The sequence below is a fragment of the Eurytemora carolleeae genome, unplaced genomic scaffold, assembly GCF_000591075.1.
Source record: "Eurytemora carolleeae unplaced genomic scaffold, Eaff_2.0 scaffold138, whole genome shotgun sequence".
Taxonomy (NCBI): domain Eukaryota; kingdom Metazoa; phylum Arthropoda; class Copepoda; order Calanoida; family Temoridae; genus Eurytemora; species Eurytemora carolleeae.
The window spans coordinates 305,092-320,123 of record NW_019396046.1 but is presented as its reverse complement, the minus strand read 5'-3'; positions in this window follow the sequence as shown (position 1 = coordinate 320,123).

Sequence of the window (15,032 nt, the reverse complement as noted above, 5' to 3'; positions counted from 1 at the left end):
CATCAGTTTATAGTCCGTGTAGTTGTATGTGCCATCAGTTTATTGTCCGTGTAGTTGTCTGTGCCATCAGTTTATAGTCCGTGTAGTTGTCTGTGCCATCAGTTTATAGTCCGTGTAGTTGTATGTGCCATCAGTTTATTGTCCTTGTAGTTGTCCGTGCCATCAGTTTATTGTCCTTGTAGTTGTCTGTGCCATCAGTTTATAGTCCGTGTAGTTGTCTGTGCCATCAGTTTATTGTCCTTGTAGTTGTCCTTGTTCTTCAGTTTAGAGTCTGTGTAGTTGTTTGTGTCCTTCAGTTTATAGTCCGTGTAGTTGTCCTTATCCTTCAGTTCAGAGTCCGTGTAGTTGTCTGTGCCATCAGTTTATAGTCCGTGTAGTTGTCTGTGTTCATCAGTTTTTTTCCTTGTAGTTGTCTGTGTCCATCAGTATATGGTTTCTGGCGTTGTCTGTGCTCATCAGTATATAATTTGTGCAGTTGTCCGTTCCCATCAGTTTATAGTCCGAGTAGTTGTCTGTGTCCTTCATTATATAGTTTATGTAGTTGTTCCTAGCCCATCAGTAAATAGTTTGTGTAGTTACCCGTTAACATCGTCAGTTTGTCCAGTTAAGTATGTGCCTATCAGTCGTCAGCTTGTGCTGTTGTCTAAAGATTTTGCAGATGTTTTTGGTCACAAGTCTTCAGGTTGTGCGGCTGTGCCGTTACCTGTGTCCATCAGTCATCAGTTTGTGTTTACTGTGGCCCGTTACCATTAGCCTTCAGTGAGTGGAGTTGCCCGTGCCCATTAGTATTTAGTTTTTGAAATTGCCCGTGCCCATCATAAAGAATTTAGAAAAAGAGAAAGAGTTTCTTTTTCTGGCTTCTTAGAAACGGTATTCAATCCCTTAGCCACTGTCATATTCTGGACTAAGTGAAATTGTTATAGATTAGATTAAGAAGGATTCTAAACCTCAGATAATCTAAATAAGCGCCTTTATTTTCATTAGTTTGTAATTTGGTGAGAATTAATTGAAGGAAACACTTACTTTTTTTTGATGTATAATATTACTTAACATCACTTTTATGTACGTAGTGTTTTCTAGGAAAATGATATAATCACGAATTAATGAGGAAGGAAGAAAGGGGGTTGAAAATAGTAGGACGGAATTAAGTATAATCTGTGCAGATCAGTCTGGGAAAATACTATTGTATGACTATACTCAGCTTTAAAAACTCTTTATTGTAGCTTTATGCATTTACAGTAGACACAGTCAATTCTAATAACTAATACAGTCGGAGCAGAGCACGTTTCCTTCAACTTAGTCGACCATGTTTCCTGCTTTCGAGTCGAGCACGTTTCCTGCTTCCTAGTCAAGCACGTTTCTTACTAACTTTCTGAGGACGTTTCCTGCTGTCTAGTCAAGCACTTTTCCTGCTACCTAGCCGAGAATTTTTTCCTGCTATCTAGAGGTGTTTTTTATCTGGTGCCGACATATACTTTCTTCTGTATGAGGTCATATTCTGATACTGTCTACCTATGTCTTCTTTCTGCTGTCAGCTGACTGATATATGCTGTCAAATATATGCTGAAGTTTTTTATGTCTAACGTATAATTTCTGATATTTGATTTCTGATGTTTAATGTCGGTTGTATGAATTCTGATGTCAACTCTTTGGTGTATGCTGTCTAACTTCTGTTGTATGAATTTTGCTGTCAACTGTCTAAAGACTGATGTTTGATTTTATTAAATGCCCTACTCCATAAAAGTCTCTCAAACTCGTATCAATCCAGGTACAACTCAATCAGGAACTCACGTTTCCAGGAATACTTTACTTTCAATCTCAGTCCGGACAAGACATTATCTGTATCGATGCTCGTTCCCTCTCCTTAAGGTTGACAAGGCATAACAGCTATTCAGTTCAGTAATACTTAGATAGATAGATACAATCAATGTCAATCCGGACACAACTTTATCTGTATCGAAGCTCATTCCCTCTCCTTATGTTCTGATGATTGATGTCTGATATCTGATATCTTATATCTGATATCTTATATCTAATATCTGATATCTGATATCATATATCTGATATCTTATGGCTTATATCTAATATCTTATATCTGATATCTTATTTCTGATATCTTAAATCTGATATCTTATATCTAATACATTATATCTGATAACTTATATATTTTCTCTGATATCTGATATCTAATATCTGATATCTGTTATCTGATATATGATATCTAATATATGATATCTGATATATGATATCTGATATATGATATCTGATATATGATATCTGATATATGATATCTGATATCTGATATCTGATATATGAAATCTGGTATATGATATCAGATATCTGTTATCTGATTTATGATATCTAATACCTGATATCTGATATCTGATATCTAATATTTGATATCTAATATCTGATATCTAATATCTGATTTCTAATATCTGATATCTAGTATCTGATATATATAAAATCTTATATCTAATATCTGGTATAACTAATATATGATATCTGATATCTGATATCTAATATCTGATATCTAATATCTGATATCTAATATCTGATATCTGATATCTGATATCTAATATCTGATATCTAGTATCTGATATATATAAAATCTGATATCTAATATGTTATATCTAATATCTGATATCTAATATCTGATATCTGATATCTGATATCTAATATCTGATATCTAATATCTGATATCTAATATCTGATATCTAATATCTGATATCTAATATATGATATCTAGTATCTGATACATATAAAATTTGATTTATAATATCTGATATCTAATATCTTATATCTAATATCTGATATCTAATATCTGATATCTGATAACTGATATCTAATATCTGATATCTTTTACATATCAGATATTGGATACCTGATATGTGGGTGATTGGTATCTTTCACTCTCACAGTAAATTACTATTACAGCTTTGCAGCCTGGGTTAAATCTTGATTTATAGAGTATAAACAATTTATTTATGAAGCTTTAAATATTATTTATTACATTTTTCGTTGTTTAACCACTTATGTAACTTTCGGTGAACCGGTTTAAACAAGATTGAATTTGCATTTTTAGACAGAAAAAAATTTGCGCAAATATTTCCTTTATGTTTGTTATATGGTTATGCGTTCTGAACTTTGCATTTTTACAATTGTACTTTTTGTTTCAGAGTTTCATTCTCTAAGATTTAATATAAAATCTTATAATATTTATTACAAATACTAATACTGTGTAAAATATTAAGTTTTACTTATAAGCGAGTGAAAAAAAATGATAATCACGGGAACTTAATAGAATATTGTCATTTCAGAACATTAAGGATTATTAAGCAATTAAAAATCTTTAAAAAAAACCTTTCATCCTTAAATGAAAACTTATGCAGCCCTAATTTAGCATGTTATTTACAGATTTCAAAAATTAAGATTTAAGATTTTTCAGGAATAATAATTTTGATTGATTACAGGGTTCGCATAGAGAATAGAATATATATGAGAGGGGACATTAAAGAATCTCTCGGTATGAATATTTTCAGTTCCTTTCACTTCTTTCTAGTAAATTCCACTCTAATATATATTCTATTCTCTTTAAGAATGAAGCTTTATTAAGGTAAATTGAATAAGGCCTTTTCAACAACCTTGAAACTATTATGGTATATTCATATTTGATCAAGAATGGTTATGTCAACAAATTTGATTAGGAGGGATAATAATACGAGGAGGAATACTGCCAGGGTGGGAAGGGGGAGGGAATACTACCAAGGAGGGAAGGGGAGTAGAGGAATACATTGAGGGAGGGAAGGGTGAGGGGCGGGGGAATAAGATGTAATGATAAGATAGTTTGCACAAAGTTATTAGCTAAAAGGGTTCAGACTTAAATTATTAGCCATGAACTGGGTTATTGTTGCACTTTTATATCTTTAGGCAGAATAATTAGCCTACTAAGGGTACTTTGTCAATGGTTTATGGGCTTGTTAATATCCTATGGAAGGTATAATTATAATTACAAAAAATAGGTTTAAACAAACAATATATATAGGGTGACCCACACAGTGTGAGAGTTCAGAGACGACTATAGCCCTTAAACTTTCCGTTATTGGTGGAAACAGGATTATATTTCCAAAATGATAATCAATCTCATCGTCAATTTTTTTTAATCCCCCCCCCCTTTTCCAACACAGATTGCAATTTTGAAGAAGAAAAAAGAAGACTTTTTGTTTGCGACGTTCTCTGTGAATTTTGACGAAAAAGATTTAAATTTTTGCTGATCGCACTAGCTACTTTCGGCGATGACATGCAGTTTTCATCGGTTCTCAACCTGTCAGATAATTCCATCAGTGCATGAGATATAAGTTTCAATACATATCAGCTGTAAGGAGGGTTATGGGGGGGGACAGAGCGTGAAGTTCAGGCTATTATGTATAAATGAGGGGAAGGCCTAGGGGTGGGGGTGGGGCAGAGTGTGAAGTGCAGGGCTATTATGTAAATGAGGGGAAGGCCTGGGGTGGTTGGGGGGGCATGGTAATTAACAAAATACGTAATTTACCAATGATATTATGTAAAATGGTCAGTAGCATAAATCTGCAAATCCTCGAGTTTTTAGTTTAAAGAAATTAAATGCGAGGTATTCTAAAACTGCAGGAACCTGCTATATGTTTGAGATTTAATTGAAAAGAGAATGCGGGGGGACGGGACGGGGGTACTGATAAGATTGGTAACATAGTCGGTGTTGGATTTTTAGATTGCATGGTGCAGTGCAAGCTGGAGTTAGGACAAGTTAATGGAGATGGGTATGGGTTGTAAATGGGATTTAGATGGGTAAGATAGGATCAAAGTTTGAAAGGTTAATATTGGTTTTCATATTGTATTGAGTTTTAAGTAAGTAAGTAAGTAAGTAATTATTTCTTTATGAAATATAACCAAGGCATTCAAAATTAATTGTTTCAGGAGACAATATGTAAAAACCTCTATAAAAAGGAAAAAGGAAAGGAAAAGGTACGTAAGTTACATATGTATTGTTTACATTACATTTCATATAACTGGTGGTGGATTATAAATGGAGGAAGCGGNTTTATTTATAAAAACAAAAGGTTATGAAATATTTTCCCGAGTGGGGCTTAAATTGGCTGGTATAGAAATTAATAAAGAAACTATAGACGAATATCGGTTGGAAAGAGTTTGTAGAGCTTCATGATGGTGGTGCAGATCATCAATCTTGACGGCAGGATTTGGCAGGCTTACTTACAATCAGGCTTAGTCTCAGGGAGAGAGATTGCGGACTTAAGGATTGGTAGATGGAAAAGGGGGGGAGGGTGAGATTTGGTACATAGATGGAAAGGAAAAAGATGAAGAAATGAGAATTGATTAAGATCTGGACTCCTACCATGCAGAAGATTGGATTATTACTAAACAATTCTAAATCAATCAAATAAAATTATATTTGATTGCTGTTAAATACTTTTTGATTATGAGTATTGCTATTAAAAAGCCTGGTCAGGTTATTGTGCTACCCTCTGTATATATATGCCAATCTATATATCTACATAATGTTTATAACATCATAACGAATTGTGCATATATAGGTCATGATGCATTCCATTATTCAATTAAGGCATTGCATTTATAGATAAAAAAAATGTTTATATAATAATGGTAAAAATAATAATAATAATTCAAAGTTCATATTAGTTGAATTAAGTTGAGTAAAGTTAAGTTAAAGGGATTGTAAAGAAAAATGAAAGGGGGTTATAGGCTGACCCTCAGAACTTCAGGAGTTAATCTATCTTTTAAACAGATCATATTCAGCAAATACGCAACCAATCTGAAAACGACGATATCCCAGAGGAGCCTTGCAAAACTTAGCTTTGCTCCTAATATTATTTGAATTGAATAATTTTTCATTTTTAATGGATATAATTAATACATCCGGTATCACGTAGAATTCCCACCACTGCACTGGCAGTGCACTCTGCGGTATCATTGTAACGTGTCTGTTGTAGGTGACAATGATACTGCACTTCCCAAAAATCAAAAGCTTTTGGAGACAATTTTTTGTAATTCTGAGCATCAATAAACCTTCCCCGGGGTCATGCGATGTTTCACACAAAATTTGGGCCCGATCGGTTCAGGGTAGTATTGCCGTTTGTTGAAAACAAACAAACAAACACCCAGACAGACAAGCAAAGTATATATATATAGCTATATATTTATATGTTAGCTATAGATGGCCAAACGGCTGGACCAAATTGGCTGACATTTTTTTGAGGGAACCTATGGGTACCCTGAGGGTTTCATAAAAAAAATCTTCTTTTATTTAAAAAATCTAATTTTTTCTTTAAAATTTTATTTTTTCAAAATTCCACTGAAAACTCCGGGCACTTGAGCTAGTCTATTATAACTCTATTGATGGAAGAGTGGGAGGAGAGCAGGAGAATGTAATCTATAGCATTAGTCATTTAATATTTCACACATAGTATCATATTGTTGACTTTAAAAGTCAATATGATAAAATAAAAGAGATCTAACGGTATTTCTAATCTTTATTTATAAAAAAACAAAAGGTTATGAAATATTTTCCCGAGTGGGGCTTAAATTGGCTGGTATAGAAATTAATAAAGAAACTATAGACGAATATCGGTTGGAAAGAGTTTGTAGAGCTTCATGATGGTGGTGCAGATCATCAATCTTGACGGCAGGATTTGGCAGGCTTACTTACAATCAGGCTTAGTCTCAGGGAGAGAGATTGCGGACTTATCCTGTATACAGGATAATGGAAGGACGTCTGATATCCGCCCGGATCTCTGGAACATTGTGGAGCGCGGAAGCTAGGTGTAAGCAGTGTCTTCTGCACTTAGTTCTGTATCTGAATCATCATCACAAAGGAGCCAGGGTGGAGTTGTGGATGTCTTGAGTGTATGTGGCTGACTGCCGGGTGGAGCGGGAGCTAAGGTGAGCGGGGATTTGACACATGTGGTGTGCTTGCTTCCTGTGTACACACACACATTTAGAGAATTAACGTCGGCATTTGAGTCGGAAAAATCGTCTTCCTTATATTTCGAATTTGTTTTAACACATATATACTGATTTTGGAAACATGCAATTAATTTAACTTTTCTAACGGTTCTTTCTGTTAGTCACGAAATTTTCTTTTTTTCAAGAAGTTCCGTTAGTTAACATCATCTTGGACTGAATGTAATGATTTTGAGCTGCACATCGCCGGTTCAAATTTGAATCACCGATTTAACTTCTTTCTTAATCTTACACTTCGAATCGGTGGTTCAAAGAACCATTTGAACCGAGCAGCAGTAAGTAGCTCAGCGACCCAGCTCAACTTCAATAATTTCGGTCACGGAAAGTTTCTTGTTGGTTTTGGACTTAAGTTTAATCAAGGATGATACCCGGCAACTAACCATAGATACATGTCTCTGTTCTTTTTAATTTCCGGTCATTTCTAGACCTCTCCCATATAAAAATAATTCAATTATAAATGAAAAATTATTAAATTCAAATAATACTATAGGAGCAAAACTATGTTTGTCAGGCTCCTCATTTTCTATATATATAAATTTTCGTATAAATTTGACACAGTTTTTCATAAATTTCTCGAGACAGGAACATCAGATCTTTTGGGTCTCGATCAAGTCCTAAAATGCTTAGGTTATAATACCCCCTTTCATTTTCCCTTTACATGGGAGAACATTTCAGTTTAGGGGAAACTAGACAAAATTTCGGAGCGCTCTGCGCCCCCCATAAAAAATTCCTGTATCTGCCCCTGCTGATCTCCTTTTTTTTCGATTTACTTTAAAAGTTTTTTTTAGAAAACATTTTCTCTTTAACCATGCCCTTTACTCTGTATTGTATACTTTTTACTTCCTCTTTCTCTTGTAATGCCCTGCATAGGTTTATAAATATGGAGCAGAACTCCACACTAAAAGTTGAATAAGCCAGTTTTTCTTAAAGGAAATGTTTGCGAAAAATAAAATTGTGTTCAAGAGTAAACCAAACCTAAATCATAAAAAAAATACAATGCCATGATAATAATACCAATTTGAATTATGATTTTAAATTCTTTATACTATACCATTTTTATTTTTGTTTTTCGGGAACACTGCCTTTAATTCACCTTGTCTGTTTATCGATGCAGTATAATTTTAACCTCAAGTTTAGACATGAAAAAATGTCTAAGTTCTAGTATTATATTTAGGTTGGGTTCAGGTTATAAATGAAAGTTTAACAGGAAACCCAAGACTGTAAATTGCAACAATGCATTACAAGAAATAAAAAGATACAAAACGTCGGAATGAAAAAGTAACTGTAGATATTATTTTTCAGTGGTCCTCTTTCTGGCAATTGCGAATTCAGAGAAACCAGTTGGGGGCGCAAACTTTTCATGAGGTTTAAGGGGTTGGGCGAATCCCCCCCCCCCCCTCCCCTGTAGGTACATTTATCGTACCTGTTTCTGAAAAGTCCCAAATTACAAATACAATGATTTACTAGCCGCTGAGTCCTGTGATAAGCTTATGTTTATCAGTTAAAATACAGCTGTATAGCATATTACAGCTAGTACAGCTAGTACACCATGGTTGCATTAAAATTGATTAATGAGATTCTAAGTATCATGATGCTCTGCTCAACCAAGAGAGTTTGATAGAGCGTAAATGATTTAATCAACATCATCTTATGCGGTTATTCAATAAATACCGAACAATTTACAGTATATACATGGTAACCAACATATCCTTGGACCATGCCTCTTTATTCTATAAAAGACTATTTTCTATTTGACTTTTCATTGTTACTCAATCTTTCTCAATCTCCTCGATATAAAAACATGAATACAAATTTTGCGGATATACAATTTTTTTTCGTTGATTTTCAAAAATTTGCGAATATCTAAAATTTTTGAAGACAATTATTTGTAATTCTGAGCATCCATAAAAATTTAAAATCAAAACAACCATTCCTGGGACTATGTAAGGTCCCGCATAAAAATTGAGTTCGATCGGTTAAGCCATTATAGCGTTTGTTGAATAAAACCACACAGACAGACATGACCAAGCAAAGTATAGATGTCACTATATTATATATTATTAATTAGTGAAAGTTAAAACTGGGTAAAAAACTCTTATCTATCTTTAATCTTAATTCCTATTATTGAAGAGCTTTTGAGAAAATTTTTTTTACTTCTATGTGCATATATTAAATATTTTTTACTTCTATGTGCATATATTAAATATTTTTTACTTCTATGGGCATATATTAAAACAACAAATTTTTCCATAATCTAATAGAATTCTTCCATTTCTCATTCAAAACAACCAACATTGTTTAGAGAGACTCTGACTGAATTTAAATGAAAAAATTGTGCAATTAAATTGTTTTTAATTAAATATTTAGTCAAATATATATCTATCTATCTATCTTTCTATTTAGAGAGGTTTCGTGAATTTAGTTTATAAATTTAGACATAAAGAAATGGTAAAATTTACGCAAAATTAATGATACACCTTTACGACCACGTAGCGTTTTTGTCTATGAGAAAGAAAATTAATTTAATTTTTTTTTAGCAATGAAAACTCTGCATTCTTTTCAATAGTTCTTAAGAAAATGTCAAGATATATTATTAATATATCAAATAGATTCTATTTTAGAATAAAGTGCTAATCTTACAGTAAAATAATTGCAATTTTATTTTCTGTTTTCAAACTTTGTTATTTAATCTCTTAGAAAACATGTCAACCAAAGTGAGAAAATTTCGTTTTCCCTGTTATATTTGACACTTGTGACGTCGTTCATAGTTGGTCCATTTCTCCGTTGCCACCAAATAGATTATCAAGTACAATAGGTGGCAACAGAGAAATTAACCAATTATACACAACGTCACAAGTGTCAAATATAACAAGGAAAGCGAAATTTTCTCACATTAGTTGACATGTTTTCCAAGATTAAATAAAAAAGTGTAAAAACAGAACACATAAAATTGCACTTATTTTTTTGTAAGAAAGCACTTTATTCTAAAATTATCACTATTATTGATAATTTTGTCGGACACAAAAACTGAATTGACACTTGTGACGACAGAATACAACTGTACTGAGAGTGTACAAATTCTACGTTGCCATCTATTGTACTAGAATCTATTTGGTTGCCACCTATTGTACTTAATAATTTACTGGAAAATTTTCTAAAGAATGGAACAGAAGAGAACAAGAAAATCTCAAAATTTTCAGAGCTTTTTTCCCTTACTCCGGCCTCGGCTATTTCCATCCTGTGTTTCCTGCACGCGTGGAAAAAATATAACCATCCTCATTTTGTAACATCGTAAAAGATGTTTGATAAAACCAACAAAAACAGCAGATTTGAACAGAATTTAAGGTGCGTAATCGCATATTTAGATAATTTAAATTTTGCGGGGTGAAGATTTTATCGGATTAAATAGGATTTTTCCATTTTAGCATTAAGGGTCGCTTGAAATTACGCTTAATTACAGTCCCTTTAATTAAACAATTTTTTAGTTATAAGATATTGAGAAACGTATCTCTATCTTTGTGAGAAAAACGATTTTCCTTTTTTATTCAGAAAAGAATAGAAATCAAAAATAAAATGAGGATAAAATTGTTGAAACTGCATTAGTTGTAACTTGATCATCCATCTATTTACAGTTTCTTATATTTTGTATATTTATTATAGAAAAAATAAATATTTTAAAATTAATCTTATTTAAGTTGGATGGGAATGTTNTATATCTTCTCATCTCTATTCTCTGTATATCTTCTCATCTCTATTCTCTGTATCTCTTCTCATCTCAATTCTCTGTATCTCTTCATCTCTATTCTATGAATCTCTTCATCTCTATTCTGTGTACATCTAAATATACGTTCTTTGCATCTCTACATCTCCGTTTTCTATATTTCTACATTTTAATTTTCTGTTTCTCTACATCTCTTTCTCTGTGTCTATTGCTGTGAGACTCACATGACGATGCGGGCTGAAGGGGTGAGCCGGCCAAATGTTTTCCTCTTAAGAAATTACTAGCTAAGTGTTTTCCCCTAAGAAATTACTAGCTAAATGTTTCCCATTAAGAAATTACCATAGCTAAGAGTTTCCCCCTAAGAAATTACTGGCTAAATGTAAATGTTTCCCCCTAAGAAATTACTGGCTAAGTGTTTCCCCCTAAGAAATTACTAGCTAAGTGTTTTCCCCCTAAGAAATTACTAGCTAAATGTTTCCCCCTAAGAAATTACTGGCTAAATGTTTCCCATTAAGAAATTACTAGCCAAATGTTTTCCCCTAAGAAATTACTAGCTAAATGTTTCCCCCTAAGAAATTACTATAGCTAAATGTTTCCCCCTAAGAAATTACTAGCTAAGTGTTTTCCCCCTAAGAAATTACTAGCTAAATGTTTAACCCTAATAAATTAATATAGCTAAATGTTTCCCCCTAAGAAATTACTATAACTAAATGTTTCCCCCTAAGAAATTACTAGCTAAATGTTTCCCCCTAAGAAATTACTAGCTAAATGTTTTCCCCCTAAGAAATTACTAGCTAAATTTTTCCCCCTCAGAAATTACTGGTTAAATGAGCAAACTTTCCGGGTTCTTTAAAAGCTAGTTATTGGTTTATATTGGAAGAAGAAAAAAATACTATTTCAGGGGTGAATTTTACGAGATAAAATATTTTTCTTAACATATTTATAATTATGAAAATATTGTGTTTTTGACAAGAAAAAAATGCTATTTGAAGAAAAAAAATATTTGATGTTTAATGTAAACTTTTAATTATACTATCCGAGATTGATAAAACATATTTACAACGAAATCGTGGATTTTAAAATTCCATTTGTTTCTAAGCAACAAGAAGGTCTGCGGATCAGCGGGATAGGGAAGATAACCCCGCGATTTACATAAAAATGTTTTTGCGCAAAACCCATTATAATTTTTCATCTTTATTCATGAATTTGAATCGCAAAAGTATTCATCTTACAATGAGAACCAGAAAACCTTGAAAAAAAAACAATTTGGTGAAAAAAAATAATCTTTAGAAGTGCATTTGGTGTTGCTACAACGCTAATAGTTTACTATACTTTCTGTTTAAGTGAAATGGGTTGTTTACACTGCAGCCCAATATTGATGTGTCACATCTTCAATTGACAATTTATAATCATAACTTGAGTCTCAAAGTCGTCTTCCTATTCCACAGTTTTCTGATTCCTACAGTTTTAGATCAGGGAAGATGTCGGAAAAGTAAAATTGAAAATGATCAGAATCGGGATAACTTTTATTCAAATACAGATTTATTGTGTTTCGCGAGGCCATGTTCTTCCTCTCAAAATTTGATGACTGGATGTTAACATTTCCATTCAGGGCGTAAACAAGGGTATTTATCCAAATAAAATTTAGTGTTATTGGCAATGTTGGTCTAAACCACAAAATAAATGTAAATAACGCATTTATGAAAAAAAAAACTATTTAGTCTTATTCAAAATTCAGTGATGGTGATGGACCAAACCTCTGTAGAGTAAAAAAGTAGATGTTAGTTCCACATTTATTGAAAATATATTTCGGGCTGGGTTGACCCTCGTCAGTTCTAACGATATAATAACCATCAAAATCGATAAAAAAATAAAAAAATGTAAAAATCACAAGAAGATAAACAAACAAAAAGATTATTCAAAAAAATAAAAATTTGGGCTGTCAAATGGACATAAGGGAAAAGACTATCTTGAGTTTTAACGATATCCGTTAAAATTTATAAAATAATCTCATAGAGAGACAAATTTAAATAATTTTAAAACTCGTTATAATAATAAGAATTGAATTTTAATCATAACAATGAACTTAACTAACTTCTTTAAAAACGATGTAATTATGTATAAATATAATATAATATAAATATAATATAATGGTTGCTTAAAATGAATGAATTTAAACTTAAACTGATGATTTAAGAATTAGCAAGCCAGGGAGTGACAAGATGATTTTAGAGTTTACATAACTCAGAATAATTCAACTTTTAAAGACTCCCGTATTTACAATTTACGTTCTAATGTGTTTAAGTGTAAATATCAAATACCCCCCCCCCCCAGAGGCGACCAACAATATTTTCTCGGGGGGTGGGGGGGGATTATTCAATTATATTGTACGAAAAGAGCGCCGAATCCTCCCCTTGGCAAAAAATTCCCCACCCCCCTGGATTTCTTTCACAGGAAAATAGATAAAGTTCAGAAAATATTCACAGCAGTTCGGATCAGAATGATTTAATAAGGACGGATAGGACGAATTATAAGGATTCATGGTAGGACGAATTAGAAAGATACATGGTATGACGAATTCTAGAAATATATATGGTAGGATAGGTAAGATTTATATTCATGGCAGGATGAATTAGAAAGATTCGTGGTAGGACAAATTAGAAAGATTCATGGCAGGACAAATTTGAAAGATTCATGGCAGGATGAATTAGAAAGATTCATAGCAGGACAAATTTGAAAGATTCGTGGTAGGACGAATTAGAAAGATTCATGGTAGGACGAATTAGAAAGATTTATGGTAAGACGAATTAGAAAGATTAATGGTAGGATGAATTAGAAAGATTCATAGCAGGATGAATTAGAAAGATTCATGGCAGGATTAATTAGAAAGATTCATGGCAGGATCATGGCAGGATGAATTAGAAAGATTAATTAGAAAGATTCATGGCAGGATTAATTAGAAAGATTCATGGCAGGATGAATTAGAAATATTCATGGCAGGATGAATTAGAAAGATTCATGGCAAGACAAATTAGAAAGATTCATGGCAGGATGAATTAGAAAGATTCATGGCAGAATACTTGCAGGACAAGAATGACGGATTTGAAAGACTAATGACTATAATGGTGGATCTGTTGTTAATGTGGTATAATGACTATAATGGTAGATCTGTTGTTAATGTGGTATAATGGCATAGACTATGGTAACTAAAATATGTCTTTTTATAAATGGCAATATGATGAATATATTTTTCCCCTTGATCCTATAATTTATGAATGTTGAAGCTTAATCATATCTAACCAATATTCATAATCAAAGGGCGTATTCGGGGACTACATGAGTATTAAAACTACGTGATTTTCAGGGGAGGGGTGATTCAGGCCCCGACAAGGAATAGGGCTTAAAATTCGGTGATGGTGATGGACCAAACCTATAAGTATAGAGTAAAAGAAGTAGATGTTAGTTCCACATTTAAAGGAATTCGGTCTGGGTTGACCCTCGTCAGTTCTGGAGATTGTTTCTGTCACAAAGATTAAAAACAAAGAAAGGAATAATAAGGCCCCCCGAGGGAGGGGGTGAAGAGGCGCCATGATCCCCGCAAAAATAACCTCCGAGCCTCAGGATTTGCCGAATTACCTCCAGGCTCCGCAAAACTGGTCTCCCAGCCTCAGTGACGTCACCAAGCAGCTCCCGCCATTCTGTCTCCACGCCCCGCATTTTGGCTCCAATAAAAAATATTTGGCTTTTATTTCCACCAAGAACCTTTTTTTTAAAAATTCTCAACATGATGAAATAGTTCAGAATGATACATTAACATTTTGTATTAAAAAGTGAATTTTAATTGAAATTAAAGGCTTGTATTTTGTTTTTCTAAATTTCACAAATTCCTGAAACTGTGAAGAACTATTGCAGTTTTGTATAAAGATAGAAAATTTTTATATTATTTTAGAGGGGTCTCATATGCGAATCAAACAATATCAGTGGCAATTTACAAAACAAGGTAGTTTTTGTGAAATCCTTGTATTTGTGATTTTATCGTAAGCTTTAGAAAATATTGAAGAACTATTTTTTAAAAATTGAAACAAAGAATTAAAATAATCTAAATATCTATAACATGCTATACTAACAGGTTAGGGCAGCTATGTGTCATATCTTGTTGTTTTAATAAGTTAAATTTAATTCTAAATAGTTTTTCTTTTAGCTAGAGAATTCATTTATTTGACTGAAAAAATTGATATACAGAGGTGGGGGGTAACTACAAATATAGTATGCCAGG